Here is a 17,326-nt window from a genome sequence, read left to right on the forward strand (position 1 = left end):
AACTGACATGAAGCAGGCAGTGGTAACAAACACCTCCCATTTTTACCAGTATTTAAATGGCAGTGGAAGTAGTAAAGGAGAATCTCAGACATCCATTTTGGGCAGGTTAAACAAAAAGGCTACCCCAGGACCCCACACTCAAGCTGACTAGAGCTTTATTAAACATAAAACCAATCTTGAACACTGAAACCCTCCTTCTTAGCAAACGTGGTAAATAAGCCTCAGGTGCCTAACACCAGCCTGGTACTACAGGCATTTATCTCGTATCTCCATCTTTAGTCTGTGGTACCGCACTTCATTTTAAGCCTTAATCGTAAATATAACATTTCCCATGAAATTATTACATGCAGAAAAATTCCTGCGTTGCATCTGTCATAGTCTTCTCATTTGGTAGTTCTGACAAAAAAGTAACAGCAAGAGTTTCTTTTTGTAAGCTGTGCTTATTCCTAATGCCTCTGCTATCTTCCAAATGGTTAGAAACTGTTATTCATTCCAGTATTTTAAAAGGGATTGAAGCCAGACTTTCTTGACAGTAATTACTGCGATCTTTCTCTTTTTGAAGGCTGACACCACATTTTTTTTTTCTGTTATCTACCAGTACTTCTAGCCCAGTTTCATTTACAAGAGCACAGTTGCAAGAAAAGAATTATAAAGACTGAGATTTAAGTGACGAATTCCTGCTGCAGGAGAGCTGCCAGAGCTGTGCTGGGGCGGGAAGGTAAGTTCATCTGCCACACCATGAAAGAATCTTTCTCATGTACCTGACAGTAGAAACTGATGTAAAAGGATGTGTGCGCACACTGAGCCTTTCATCTAACTCTTAATGACCAGTTATAGTCAACTGCCTTGTCAACTTATTTATAGAGCCCCGTTATGGTTTCTCAGAGATGCAAAATTGAAGTTGTATGGTGCAGAGGAAGTACCAAAAGTCATTCAAAGCACTATCCAGTTATCCCAGGATGCAGGATAATCACAAGATTTCACCTCTTTCTCCCTTTCAATTTCTGGTCCATAGATGATATCGTGCCTTTTCTCTAGAGCTCTTCTGGTGGCGGGTCTGCTTTAACCTGCAGTTTTGTTGAACTAACTCTCTGCTTTCTGTCTTTGCTGGTATCCCTCCATTTCCACCCACTCTTCCTCCAGAACAGAATGCTGGTTTTCCACCATTAGACAGTTTGCCCTACCAGTGTATGCTTGTACAGATCAGACAGTGATCTATACTTTGGGCTGTCTGGTTCAGCAAATTTCGTACTTCTTGAAATGCCCATCAGCCACATTTCTCCTCCTGTATTTTGTCTTTAAATCACACAGTTCACCCTTGCCTAAAACTTAATTTCTGTCAATTCTTCCATATAATGCATCATAAAAGAGAAGCTTCCACCACATGATCACTGAAAAAGAACACCTACTTTGGGATGTCTGTATCCAGTTATAGTATCCCTATCACCTACTCCATTATTTTGGTCACCACAGCTATTGTTTCAATAATCTTTTTTTTATTTTTCACTTTTAAAGAAAATGGAGAAATCCTCACTAACCCTCAACTCTTGTTCTTTGGTCATTGATTGGTTGGCTTGTGAGTTTTTGCCTTGGTTAGACTTATTTCCCTAATTAGTCTCACCGCTGAAAATTATGATCAAAGGACTTCCTCACATAGTTGTCTGGCAGACTTCTGAACTACTTAAAACACACGGTACCTGACTGACCAGCAAACTACCACCTGCGGCAAACTCACTAGCACACAGAGAGAGAAACTAATTTACCAGTCACAGAACAAGGATTTTTTTTTTTTCATAAAAGATAAGAAGAAGTCCACCTTTTCTATTGCGTTTGCTGACCATTCTATGCATCAACTGTCTAGCAATTGGTTTCTCTGCATTGCAGTTACATGAATTATCCTTACAAATAATCACAAGTCACTTCTGCCTAATGCTGACAACTGTTTCTGTTTCCTCCGTGCAGCAGAACTCATCATCACTCTGCTCCTGTGGATACTGGTTCTCAACCTGTTTCTGGATTTGAGGAGCACTGCCATGTGAATCCAAATGATTTGCAAGAGCAGTCTGTTTCAGTGGCTGAAATAAATAAGATTATTTCTTTGGCATTAAATTAGACCTTTACTGAATGGTGGAACATTTCTTACAATTCGGAACAACTTAACTTAATGAGAGATACCATTTTTCAAGTGTAAACTCTCGAGTTTCCCTGGAGGAAAATGTAGGACATATAAGGACATTTGTTGGGTGCTTTTTTTTTTTCCTTAGTCAACGCTGATAAATTCATAAAGAATTCCAGACTCCTCCAGGGAGAAAAGATTCAAATTAAAAATGAAAAGCTACATGGGCCTGTGTGCATTCAAAGCTTGTATTAATTTTAGATAGGTAATAGGTACTTTTAAAATTCAAAATGCCTGGGAAAAAAGGACAACAAGTATGTATTTGAGAGCAATTGATTAAAACTAGCTGCAATTACAGGGACCCATCCACCCATGTAAAGGATGGAGGATATAGCAAGAAGTGGCCTTATATCATTGTCATTCTATCAACTACTTACAGCTTAATAGTATGGAAAAAAATAAATGAGACTGAAGAGAAAATGGAGACGAGAAGAGCAGAAGTGTGGGAGGAAAATGAAGGAGAACAGAGCGTGGTTTCTACCTGCTGTGTGTGCCAGAGGGGGGGTCATTTAATGCTTTAAAGCTAAGGTTCAAAATATCTAGGGACAAAATCATCTTTATTCTTAGCTATCTGGAGAGAAATGGAGTTGAAGCAGGGGTACAATTGTCCTCCAGGCTCTTCAGAATTAAAATCCAGATCCCAGTAGGAATGGCTACGACTTCCATAATTTTTGAGAAGATAAACAGACTTCTGTGCAGTTTACCGCTCTTGGGCCTTTCAGTTCCTGGCCTCAACCCACTGCTGGGCACCACCAGCATTCAGACCCCAGCAGAGGGACTACCCAATAGGAAGTTTGTAGACAGGATGACAACCATTGATGGTAATAACAGCAATGCCCTCATTCCCAGGTGAAACTGAGTGGCACCATTGAGAGACGAGGGCTTGGTTAGGGCAACTGGTAGGGCAGGATTGCACTGCTTCAGTGCGTTTCCTCCCGTGGGACCCTTGTCAAAGCCTGAAGCCCAAGCTCAATCAGTTATTGAAGAAAAAAAGGTCTATTCTCCACTGTGGATGAATATCCTTGCTGTCCTTGCGGGCATGTTACCTCTGTCCACAACAAGGAAGTAAACCTAACTGGGAGTTTTAGAAACTGCAAGATCTGACCAAGTAATAACGTTCTTTTGCCATCTGATGTAGAAATTCATGTCAGTGTCTGCTCCTATCAATCCCTCTTTCCTCATCACTAGTACAGCATCGTATGCATGTCTTAGTGGTTATTCTCCTTTATTTTAGTCTGGCTGTTGCATCAGCCAGATGAATTCACTCTAATGACATATAATATATAGTCCGATCTAAGCTTGGACCCGGATTCCTGAGGTTCAGGTATATCAGAACTTAGAATGCATTCATAATGGTATTTAGTATAAAATAATCTAGAAACTGAAGAGGTTGGATGTGAAAATTAAGTCCTATCTGTTCTCTCAACAAAGATTTGGTCCTAAGATAGCTAGACGTTATATGGGGAGAAATAGAAAGCTTCAGTAGACTGCAGCCAATTTACCACTGCTGCCAATACTGAAATACAGCTCATTCTGAATTAAGCTAGCAGTGATATATGGCACAGTAAATTTGCTTGTTATGATTCTAGGACGAAGATATTTTTGGGAAAATTGCCTAAAGAAAAATCTTACTTGTAATTTATTAATTTTTTTAAGATTTAGGTTTGCTGGATGTAGGACTTTGCATAGAGGATGAAAAAGATGGGTGGACAGAAAAAAGTCAGGATTTGACAATATTGTCACTTCTGTTCACTCCCTCAGTCTGGTCTATGATAAAACCCAGTCACAACGGAACTGGAAAACTCCCCAAACCCACCAGAAAGTTATCTGAATGTGGGGTGCTAGATTATATATAAAATTCATTATTCCCCTTGAGAAATATCAGATTCAATGCAAGGCTGAGATGAAGTACCCTAGACGTACTCTCTTGTACTCAAGATGTTACTTTCAGTTTGTGCTTAAGCACTGGGAACATTAGAGGTGAATGTTCAATTGATTTCTGCAGGTCTTTCAGTCCAAGAAATGCTTGGCTGTTCTTACAGACGAGCAACAATGAGGGAGTTCAATATTTAATGGAATTACTCAGGGCATGCAGGAAACACCTCAGGGCCATATCGAGCTCCACCTGCTTTGCACAGAGTGCATTTGTTCTAATAGATCCTTCCTTTGATCTTGTTCTCCTATGCTTAAACCCGCAAGGTAGAACTGATTTGGAAACCACTCAGGAATAAAAAAAATCATTGTAAAGAATGGTGTATAGAGTTTAATTTTTTCATTTGACAATCTCTTTGGATCCCAAGCCTAACTGTGGAACTTCAGGGAGTCATTGACAAAGCTGTGGACCATGGAAATTCTCTAGACTTTCTCAATGAAGCCCGTGTTCTTCTCAAATGACAGTCAATGATAATTTCACTGAACAACCACAGAGTCTAGAAAGCTTCTGATGCAAACCAAAGTTAAACATAATTGGTTTCTGTTCAGTCTGGATTAAAATAAAATAAAAATAAACAATGGCATTTCTAAATCCCAGAGATACCTCTTTTTAGCCAGCTGTGACCTAAAAGGTTATGATCACAGTTGTAAAGAATATGAACAGAGGTGGAAACATTGTCTTTTTAGATTCTCAAAGGAACCAGCATATATTATGGTGCTTGAAGTCATAAAACAACTGCCTCTCCACTGCCTGCTCCTGCCTAAAGGAATACCAGTTTACACCTACATGGGAAGTCTCCTTCCTGTGACCGAGCACCTTTGGGTGCAATATCTTCAGCATGATGAAAGAAACACTGCATCCGTTAAGATCCCCCAAATGTATACTGGGTAGCAGACGTTTGCAGAGAACACTTAGATCAATTACTCTCTCTGAAATGTAAGTTATGAAAACAGTTTAACAAACAGAGTTGGATTTTAGCTCTTAAAGTCTTATAGAACAACCCAGCTTTCCTCCCTCCAGGTTAGATTAGCAAAGAGAGTTAGCTCAAATCGCTCATTTTTTATAACTGAAATATCTTTGAGTTTCTTCAGAATAGTCAATCAAAGCTCCTTTTTCCTCTTCTGCTGCAACATAGACTATCCATAATCTCCCCTACCTGTCTTTTCTTGAGCTATACCTCCTGTTTCCTTTCCTCACCCTTGCAGAAAAAATATCACTTAGGTGTTTATACCAAATATGACAGTGAAATATCACGATTTCTCTCTGCTTTTGTTTTTTGTTTTTAGGGCTAGACTGAAAGAAATTAAGATAAATTCTCCTCCCTCACTTTCTGGGATTAGATTCCCTTTTCCTTTCCAACATACACGTGAGCTTCCCTAAGTGACCACTTGCATTGGCTTTCTTGATTAGCACATTCTTGCTAGCCTTGGGCTTTTTGGCAAGTCACGACTTTTTCAAGAATTTAGTAAAATGTTTAAAGACTTGATCAGAATTTTTTTTAAAACCCCAAAATTTGAAAAACTGCCTTTTTTTTTTTTTTTCCTTTGTTAATCTGGTCATAGTTACACTGTACACACAGGTGAACTGGCAGCAGTGACAGGTGTAGTATATCATGCCAGGCAACGTCGTGGGAATGAATGCTGAAGACAAGAGAAGGTAGGAGCGATTTTGCTACCAGGGAAACTGTGGCATGGAAGAGGATCTCAGTAACCCAGGAGGGTTCTCTGGTAATCTCTAAGCCTTAAAAGTCATACTAGAATTCCCCGACTATCTTCTGGGGTGTGGTGTCCTGAAAGACAGTGAGAATTAACAGCTAATCACTGCCAAAAGAATTAACAGCTAATCGCTGCCAAATCCTTTACCCCATTCCCACTCTGACTTGTTCTTCATGCTCCTGGCTTCACTGGTACTCATTTTATCCTCTTTGACAGCCTCCTTAATTCACTAACTCAAAAAAAATCAAAAGCTGAACATTTTCTGTTACAACAGTGACTCAAAGTGGCTCACAGAAGATCTGCTGAGGTGGAAAAGAGAGGGGATAGAGCTGGGAAAACAGGGAAGGACAAAGGTAGAACTGGTAAGGGAAGGAAAGGGTGAGGACAGAAACAACCATCATTTAGCGTCAGCAAAATATAAGATTGGCGCAGCTGTCTTTGGAAGCAGAATTGTCTTATGGGGTGGCTAAATAAATACTGTCTATTTTTCTCTGTGAAGTTTGGAGCTATACAGTATGATATATGATGGCAGAAGCATAGCAATGGCAAAGTGCTATAATTTTATCAAACACCTTGTGAAGAATTTTCCTTTAATAAGCTTCACCAGCAAGACAAACAGCAGAACTCATCCACAAAATCCAAACGGAAATGCAGCCACACAGATCTAGGGCGTACTTGTGTTTATACAGAGGACACAGATGAGGCCTCTGGGGGCAGTGCAATTCCGATGCTCAAGAAAATGATCAGAAGACCTCAGAATGAGGCAGGCAGCATAATTCAGAGGGCTGGACCTCCTCCCAGGCCCAGGGAGTGTGACGCCCTGTTAGGAAGCCGATTGCTTTTCCTTTCCTCCCATTTCTGAGGCTTTTCTCCTAATGAAATTTCAGAAGCATTCAGTGCTTTTAAATGTAGGAATGACTGACTCAGTATACCAGAGTAGCAATGAGCTCAGCTCAACTTTTAGTGCCTCATTCCCTTGTCCAGATGTTCCTGGGGGGACAGCAGGCGTGGGAGAGTGTTGTCCTTGCTTGCATTCCGGCAGTTTCCCTGTGCAGCGGGTTTTGCTTCATGGTGCACTTCACGTCTTTTCTGTGTTGTTTATAGAAATGCAGAGTCAGTAGATGGAAGAAGCAGTAGTTTAACCACCTATTGAAGATGGATTTATTTTTTTGGAAAGCGATGTACCTTACCAGGTAGGCAATATGATCACGATTCACACTTTTTCATCTATATAGTTTGTAAGCGTAAGTCCACCCCAGAAAAATCAAAGAAGGCTAAAGAAAAGTACAAAAACATTGTTGGGCAAGTTTTGATATAATTATTTTTTTGCCATGGGAAATATAAATACAGTCAAACAATCTATGTTTTTTAATTAAAAAAGATTGATCAAAATTTTCTATTAGATCCAAAAGGGAATTAGAGTATGTGTTATATTTTTGGATTAACAGGTAAGTGACACTTTACATACTTGCAATGGAAGAAAACACAGAAAAATTTCAAATGCAATTGCTTGGTGTATTAGTTTCTTGATTATCTTAAAAAAAAATTGCTACAACCCACAAAAGCTATTATTTAACATATGGGAAACACTATTGCACATTGGAGACTATTTTCTAGAAACCATTCAAATTATAAAAAAGTAATTCATGTTTTTAAAATTATTTAATTTAATCAAGATGCCCAGTTCGAAACCACAGGGTTCAGAAGGTCAGATTATTTAAAGACGGGCCAAGTTTTTGCAGTTCTGGGGAGTTACATTAACTTCAGGGCAAGTGATCATTCTTTCAAAAATTGAATCCCTGCATTGTTGATTATTTTCTATTTCTATATGTAGTAATATAAAAGAACCACAATCATTCTATCAGAGCAGATACACTCCTGTGATAACCATAATGAGAATGACCGAGTTGGTAATTCACTGGACATTTTGACACCTCCTCTCCCCAAACCACTTCCAATACGCTGGTCATCTTTTTGATCTTATTGGGGGAGAGAAAAATTAAATGGCCTTGTTCTTCTGTGAGTAAATCTGCAGCAGTCAGGGTGCAGTTGTAGAAAGTGAATTCTTAAGTATAGAGGACACTCCTTCAACAGGGTAGCCTCTTTGGTATCAATAGCAGTTGGGCTCAAGTTATATTTCAATACCTGATGGTGTCAATCCAACCTAGGGTGCTTACGTGTCCTGCAGATCCATTCATTCTTTGGACTGAAGGACAGATTCCTGGGTTCAGTTATTTAGTGAGGTAAGAGGAAATGGGAGTTAGACAAGAATTTGCCATAAATGTTATGTGGGCCTTTAAATGTGGCTTTTAAATTATTGCCTGTGGATACTATTGCAGAGGACCTGACTCCGCTCTTACACCAACATAAATAATTCATTAGAAATCTGCACAGAACTGGTACAAAATAGAGAACAGCACGGTCCAATATGTGTGGTGTTGATCTTCTGCAGCCATCTTTTCCACCTTGCCTGATGAAAACCTAGCGTGAAAAGAAAGATACAGACGTAACCTACTTTCACCCTTTGACCCAACCACAATTTCTTCACAAGGTTGCACTGTGCATTGCCATCACTAACCATTCTAGATCTAAACCAAAGAATTTTTCCTCTACATGGCTTCAGAACAAAAACGGACCTTAACTACTAATAAGTTGGCCTCTGTGTTACTGTTGTGCTGAAATATGGGTAGCTATATTTGCATATCAGAAGCTTTTTTGAGCCAGATGACCTTGTAAAAACCTCAGAAGAGGCAGAGTGACGAAGATCTGGAGATTTCTACAAGAAACATTTTGCTTCAACATAAAATATGAATCAAGATCCAACTTAGATATCAGCTCTCAGAGCTGTTCTACCTCACTTGATGTTTAACATCTAGACTTAATGAATGTCTCTGGCAAAGTGGACTACAAGTCAGGAAATTTAAACCATTTTGGAAGCAAGAGACTGGCGGTTATTATGTTTCTAAGATGAGAAGGAAAAGATCATAATAAAACGTTAAGCTTTTTGTCATGAAATGAGGGAGCAGGTGTAACTAGGAATAGACAAATCTTTAGCTCATAAGCATTAACTTCCAGTCAGAGTGAGATTTAAAAGCCTAACTGTAGAACAGAGAAACAATACATTCTGCACATGCTAGTTATTCTGCTCCATTGAAAATAGGTTGGAAGTTTATATTTTCAGGGCCCAACACAGTGAGGTGCTGAAAATTTGTTGTTAGACTGAAATATTTGGAGTAACCACAGGAGTCAGGAATCTGAAGAAGGATGTACCTTTAGTCTAAAATCATGTGTGTTATGAGGTTCTAAAGACTAATTCTAACACAGATATTGTATTCTAGCAATATCTTTGTGGATGACAGATTTTCCTGTGAGAACCTCTTGACAGTCAGGTCATTCACAAAGTTATTTGTGAAATTCCAAATCCGAAAGCCAAATCCTGTATGCAATTTCAAATAAGAAAACTACTTTTACTATTCTTCCTGCAGGGAAGTCAGACACTCTTTTGAGGTCTGGTAACTAAGGATTAAGTTGTACAGTTAAATCTTGGAAGCTTTAATTAATTTCACTTTTATTTTAGTGAGGTGTCATGCTTTCCCCCCAGGGCACCTTCATGTCCATGAAAGACTGGAAGGGGATAGAGATCTATCTTATGTTTATTAGACTTGGCTGTAGGATGACAATCGGATAACCACATGAATTTAGGGGAAGACATATCATCATTTTTTGTGTTGAAGAGGGAACGCTCACCTTTTCACTCTAGCTACTCCTCTAGGTTGTATCTTCTAGAGTTTTCCATGTTCATTTTGGCTACTTTGCCTTGGGATTCCTGATTGCACTTGAAACACTGCAGGCATCGTTACATTTGCCCCTCTCCAAGATGGCAAACTTTACCTCTCTTAAGCGTAATAAGAAATGGTTTTTTATGTGTTCTTATGCAGATTCCAGAGTTTACCTTTCAGGGACATCAGCAGTCCAATCAAATCAGAAACCTTTGAATTAGGTTTAATAAAAAGGCAAGCATACCAACATTTACCTATCAATGAACTTCCTATGAAGAGTTTAATATTTTCATGGAGCCTTAATGCAATTAATTTAGAGTTTTGCTTAACCCTAAAAAAGGCTGCACTGACCCTAAAAAATCATCAGGCCATATCAAGTATTTCTCTAGTGAACTGTCCTGAGAAATATGTCTGTCATAGGATTTGTGAAAATAGCATTTAAATTAAAACTAAAAAAGAGCTCATCAAATAGAAAAACTTACTGAAAAGGGAAGTTACGGGGCTTTAATTATCATACTGAAGCGATTGAGGAAGCATCATTTGCTTGCGTAACATTCATTATTGTGATGCAGGTAAAGGAAAATTAATTAAGAATGGGGTGCTTAAATCTTGCCCCCTACATTTCAAAGTATTATTGACTCAGGATTTCTTGGCTCCATTTTGGCAGTTTTTCTAGGCTGACACATCACATCCATTATTTAAACACAGTTTTTGTGTGTGTGAATTATAACTACTCTGACTGACTGGCTGCTCTGTAATGTAATGGATGTAGACAAAGGCCGCCTAAGGTAGAATACTTTATTAGGTCAATTAATATACCAGCAGCATCTTGTTCCTGGGTTAATCATTGGTCTGAACCTTTACTTTGCATTTAAATGTGGGCATGGCCATAAAAATGACTCAGGAAAATGACATTTCAGTCATCTACATTTATTCCCTTCCCACGACTTACACATCAAATTTACTCAGTTTGTAAGTCATAACTTGATTTCCCAGCTGTCAAAACATCAAGCTCAACCTGACAACAAAAAAACAATCCAGCTGTGATCTCTCTCCACCTGCACAACACTAACACCAATCATAATTCTGAAGCTGCAATTAAACTGATGATGTGGCTTAAGGGTGGGGGTTTTTTTGGTTATGGTTTGGGGGTTTTTTTGATGACGCACAAAGCAGAAGAACATCTATTTTGCTATCCCACAGGACTTACTGATTGTATTAGTTTGTATTGTCTGTAACTATCCCGTAATTCATATGACAAAGGGTTCTTTCTGGTTTTTGCAACCATCATTTCATGTCTTTCCTTTCTGAAAGGTTGTAGAAGAAAAGTCAGACAGACCTTTCTGTCTGAAGGGAAGGGAAAAAAGCCATTTCAGCTAAACGATAATGTTTGTGAAAGACTGAATGTCAACAAAATGGACATGGATAAATTTAGAAAAGTAACTTCCCCATAGGATTACCTGGCACCATGAGCTGAATCAGGAGGGGAAGCCTTTTAAAAGGTGTTCTGCGCAGTTATCCAAGTAGTTTTGTGATGCGGTGTCTTTGATATTGGGCTGAATTTAATTCAAAAGGGTTAAATTCTACATTCCTGAAAAAGGTGCCCTAAGAAGTTGGTTGATACAGGGCGGTTCTCAGCAAATTTCTGATATTTCTCTGGTATAATTTTAGTCTAATTCTGCTGATGCGGTGTATGTTGTTAGGCTGCATACAATCCAGAATGGTGGAATTTGCCTCAGTAATGAGAAATTAATAGCCTGAGAAAATTCATCGGTGGTTTTGGGTTGTTTTGTGTTTGCTTTTTGGGTTTGGTTTTTTTCAATGAACTTGTAGAAAGCACAGTGAATGTTTTAAACTTGCAGTGGCTGCCATTAAAAAAAGTCAAAATTCACCGGTCGTTGTTGTCTCTCAGCATCTGAACTATTGCAGTTACTTTGTATTCTCAAAGTGCTAAGGAAAGCATTACAGATACCTCTGCATTTTATATGTATTGGTAAATTATGACCTTTTAATGACAATCACTTACACCAAAACTACATCTATTGGCCCAGAGGGCTACCTCTCTGAAAGAAATGAGCAGATTTTGACTTAATACATGAGACCAATAAATTAATTTTCATAATTTTATTCCAGTGAGCAAAATGAAGCACAATATACTTAAGTTTAAAACAAATGTTTTGGAAATATGCTCTTAAATGTGTAAAACTTAGTCTACCGCTGCGGCACTTCCTACAGAATGGCACGTATTTTTATCTGGAAGCTTCAGTATTTATCTCTCTGTTCAGATATTACAGAAGATTTATAGTCCCTGTGTTTTATATCAGGCTGCTAATCAGAAAGCTTAAATCAATATTTCAGATTGTTAAGTACCTCTAGAGCACAGCTTTATAGTGATAAAGGTAGCACAGCAGAACAGCCTGATCCTGCAGTTTCACCTGACCACCAAACAACACTTGGAAACTGCGACATGAGACTGGCAAAGTGTTGTAGCCTTCAAAAATGGCTCCAACGCAGAGCCCTTTAGAGCGGAATGAAGAAATGGCAGCTTGTGGACTGTGAATAGAAGCAACATCACCTCATATAAAACATAAACTTGTCATTTTTTCCCTCTGCGTTATTGCAAAGATGTGCTCTAATGCAAGACCTGCCAGAGAGGTTTGAAGAGTCCATTTCTAGGACAAGAAAAAGGTTCCCAGCTCTCCATTACAGGGAGATGTAAGGAATTTTAATAACACCAAAAATATCAGGCAAGGCTTTTGTTGGTCTGCAGCAGAAAAGAAGGTGCAAAAGAAATTTTATATTTAAACTATTTTTTGTATAATTTCAGTACATTCCCCAGTGAACAGCCATATCCATTTTGAGATTTTCTGATTTCACTTCCAGAGGAATTGCCCATTTTGATTCAGGTTATTGGCCTATCTTGAAGTATGATTTGTTTTGGGAGATCTCATCAAGCACTTGCCAGTTACAAAATTTCACCTCCAACAGAAGAGTCTTTTTCTGACCCCCTTTGGCCACTAGTTTAGTCTCCTTTCCTACTAACATTGAAGTAAAATGTCTTGCTATTTATTTCACCGTGATCAAAAATGGGTAATCACAAGGTGAGAAGATTAAAGCAATTCTCCATTGTAAATTCATGCATCCTAATTAGCCTCATTTTTTCCTTTGAACAAAGTGGGAAGTCATAACGGAATTACACCTGTAGTTTAGTAATAATCTGTAGCATCTATTCCTTGAAAAAGTGTTTTACAAAAGGTATATGCTCAATTCAGACCTGCTCCAAACAGGACAGGAAGATTCAAAAAACACCTCTGACCAGCATGGACTTTCTGCACCAGGGAGAATGCATTCCTGGATGAGGAAAGGAGGTTTTTGCTTTCGTTCATTCATTCTGGTGTTTCCAAAAGGAAGAAAAAAAGAACCATCTTAAAATCACAACCTCCACAGAACCCTGCAGTGTCTCTTTGGCAGGATCTGTAAAAAGGACTTAAGGCTTTCACTGTTGAGAAGATTCTAGGCCAAATGCTGAAGCAGAGGTTGAAGTCAGCTCCACCACACAGCACACATAACCCAGGTTTTCCAAAGGGGAATGCAACGATGCCCTCAATTTGATTTATAGAGAAAGAAATTGTGGGAGAAGTAGCAGGAGAATGAATGCACAAAGCTCAAGGAAATTACTCTTAAAATTAAACATGACTTTAAATTACCACAAAATAAATTCCTTTTAAGGCAATCTTAATTTTTTTCAATGTGTACTTCAGTACTTCTAGAGACTACCTGCAAGATGAGGCCTATTACTGTAGGTATGACACACATGCACAGTTAAAATAACTCTAGCCCCAAGGAACTGACAGTCTAAATAGAAAATATAGTGAAAGGAGATATTATCCCCATTAGATAGTCAAAAACTGAGAAACACAAAAAGTCAAGACCGGTTTCTCTCCTAGAACTTCAGGCTCTAGTTTCCATTTCAATTCAGTGAGGACAGAAAGGCACCCGTGACAGGAAATTCACTACACCACAAATTCAACTGATGGAGCCTTTCTCTCTCTTCATTTACTACACACATAGCCTAGCATACATAGCGTTCTGGATTAGGCACCTCAGGTCAACACCAAATATTAAATGTGATTGATTCAGATCTAAATGGCCTATCAAACCCCACAAAATCTAGTTTGTAGGACAGCCCACATATCAGCTCAGCACTGCAATTGAGAGGCAAGCCCAAAATCTTTGGATGCTTTTCCTCTTACTGAGAAGATTCCAAACCTGATGTGATGCGGTTATTTATTGTTTTAAGCACAATTTAATGTATCAATTTTGAACTTGTTAAAACATTTTAAACTTCTTTAAACAAACCACTTAAAGATTACAATTGTTTTTTAACATTAATAGAGTTATAATGCTATGAAAAATACTATAACCCAGAAATCCTAGAAAAGACTGGAAATTTAATCTCATAAAAATTTGAGTCTAACAACTGTTTTTTGCAAACCAGAATTTTCTGAGAATTGACATTAAGTATGCTACAAAACAAAATCACCGTGTAATTAGTGACTAAAAGCTTTCAGAAGTGACATCTACCTCCAAGTAAAACATTTTTCACCTGTCTTATTATGTGTGGGAGAATGTAAGATGGATGAAAAAGTAGCTTTTCACTTTTCTCTTATTTTTCCAAATGTAATTGTTGTCATGTGCTTAAGAAGACAGTTATTGTACAGTGATCCTCAACTGCTGTTTTAAGTAAGGCTATTAAGAAAGAATTTTGCTGTGCTGACTTAGCAAATTTTCTATTTTTTTTTTCCACAGAACGATTATTACTGGTAATACTAGAGTATCCAGTCACGGATCTTACTGTCCTACAGACTGAATGGTATTCAAAACAAAGTCTTCTGCCACCAGAAAGAGGGAGGGCTTAAAGTTAGAGGAGAAGACAAGATACAAGGGAGAGATCTGAATGACCCACCTTTGGGGTCTTAACAAAGCACTCCTTTCCTGCAGAAAGTAGAAATTCTCCTGTCTGAACTGTGGCTGTGGCTCAGCCAACTGAGCCAATACTCAGAGCTTTATTTCAATACAAAATGATGTTTGAGAGACAGAACAATGGGAACCGGCCTGAGTAGTCTTTACAAATGAGCAGATGTAAACGCTTTTTACAGCAGAGAAGTGAGAGCCAAGTGTCTGTCACAGCAGTGAAGACAGACAGTGTCACAGCAGAAGTAAATACTCTCTGCAGCTGCATTCTGCATGCACATCCTCAGGGTAAATACGCATTTGTCAAACCTAGAGAAAAGTAACCTGCAGTAGTTGAGGCCTCAAACAAAGGATGCTGGGATGAGAAATTTGAGTTGCTTACATGAATAGGAAAGGCAGTATCTTAACAAGGAGAATTTGTGAGACTTTATTGTTCCCTAAAAGTGCAAATCCAAGGAGTGAATTGTGTTGAGGATGATGCTTGATACCAGCCTGAAGAGTGGGCACCAAGATGGTGGTGGTGTTGACAAAGGCCTTGTGGCAAAAAGAAATAGAAATTCTTTTTTTACCATTGAGATTGGTAGTGAAACAGCTACAGAGGCAAACTGAGTTTTTGCCCTGGATGAAAGCCTGGTCTGGAGAGAAGGCAAGGCGCAGGAATCACCAGGGCAAAGGCAACAGGTCAAACTTTACTTGTGTCTGAGAGTCTCCAGGGAAATAGGGCAGAAGGTAAAGAAAAGGGGACCAAGGACAGGGAAGCTCAAGACCTCACACAATTCTGCAGCGGGAGAGGAAGATGCCAGGAATAACCCAGCAGAATGCACAGTAAGAATAAGTGACCTGCCGCCAGAAAAACCATGAGCACGAGGCTGAAGGTGTGTCTGATGTGTCCTGGGCTGGCAGTGATCTAATCACTGGAACATCCTTCCACCCGTACAGGCTAGGATGTCATCTCAGGATGGATGAGCTATTGGTTTCTGTGGAGCAGAGGTGTGAAAAATGAAGCTCAGTTGCCATCTTTCATCCAGTGTCTTGGTGGTTTCTGACATCAAGTAAGATGAGTGCAGTAGGGACTTTCTATTACATTTGTAACAGGTGATATGCCTAATAAGCATAACTATAGTAGATTATTGAAATTTTTTTCCCACTAGGGTAGCTATCAGAGGGCTGAATTTCATACTCTACTTACCACCCATGATAATTTGCTTGTGCCATTAATCAAGAATACCTCCTTGAACTCTTGTGACATACCAGTATATATAAAGCTATTAGAAATAAAGTAAAAATTTTAATGGTTTTGTATGATTTGTTAACTTAGGTTTTGGTTTTTTTTTCAGTTAAGCCACTAGCAAAACTTTAATCAGCATCCGTGAGAAGGTAATCAGACTCCTTTCAATAAAACATGTGCTTCAGAGTATTGAGTGCCATCGTATGCCGATATTATAGGGCCTGAAGAAATCATTGCAGAGAGTGCATTAAGGTATGTGTGTACGAAGTGACTGTCACAGACATTGCCCTGTAGTATCAGGCCATGTGGTGTCTATCAATCTACATCCCAAAGACAATTCCTCTCTGTGCCTCCCACACTCCCTGCCTCAGATCAATTTTGTGGGAGTGTAATTTGAATAAGACGTTGTCATTCCTCTGTTTTCTAAATTCTCTTTGTGAGTGCTCCTCATGAACAGGCAGCAAGTTCAAAATAACTGTGACTGTGGCAGAAATTCAGTTCTTAAAAAAGACAGAAATGAGGTAAGATCAATTAGTCTGTACAGGTGGCTGAAAGCGAAAATGAGGTTTCATGGCACATTTTAATCTACTGATGTAATTTACATTTGAAGCTATCTGAAACAGATCCATTTTGGGGTTTTGGCAGATTTGTGTACAAAATACAAGCATCTGCATTTTTTTTCTTCCAAAATACTGTACTGGAAATATCCCTGTGGATATCCAGATGTTTCTGTTTGCTAAAATCAGGTTAGTAAAGAAAAAAAATAAAAGCCCATAATATTTTCAACAAACATTAGAAAAACCTTGAACACAAACATTAAAAATAAAGAAACAACAATACCAGGGTACTTTTTTTACAATCCTTTTTTCTTTTTCTCTTGTAAAGGGCCATTTTGGAGCAAGAATCATTACTGAAAAATTTAATTTCAAGTAGCTGTAATGCCCTAGATTTATTTTCAGATATGATGTTAATCTTTTCAGAAACAAAAGATAGAGGTCTAGATCTAGTTTGCAAGTGTTGTTAATCCAGAATAGTTCTACTGAACTGAATGGGAAAAGGCCAGTATGGAAAAGCTTTGAATAAAATCTGAATTTTAATTCCCTATATTTGATTTGTTAACTTAGGATCAATCATTTTTTAGACTGAAGCCACTAGTGAAATTTTCATCAGCACCCAAGGGAAGATAATGAAGCTCTTTTCCATAAAGAAGGTTTTTCGGGGTATGGAGCATCTTTATGAACTTCTTATCTTGGCTTGCTCACGATCTGCCTACAGTATATTGCCTTGAGAGTTTCAATCTGATTGTATTATTCTTTATGGAATGATATGTCTCCAGCTTGAATCTACAGAGAGAGATGCAGAGAGCAAGCTTTTGTGTGCATGCACAAGTGTGGCTGAATATCTCTCTTGCCACTGGACTGCACAAAGGAAGCAGGATGAGTAGCTCAGTGATTGTACATTGTGACAACTGTAACACATTCAACAGTTTTCCTGCACAGGTCTGAGGTCTGAAAATCTTTT

Source organism: Chroicocephalus ridibundus, chromosome 2 (genome assembly GCF_963924245.1).
Source record: "Chroicocephalus ridibundus chromosome 2, bChrRid1.1, whole genome shotgun sequence".
In the NCBI taxonomy this organism is placed as follows: Eukaryota; Metazoa; Chordata; class Aves; order Charadriiformes; family Laridae; genus Chroicocephalus; species Chroicocephalus ridibundus.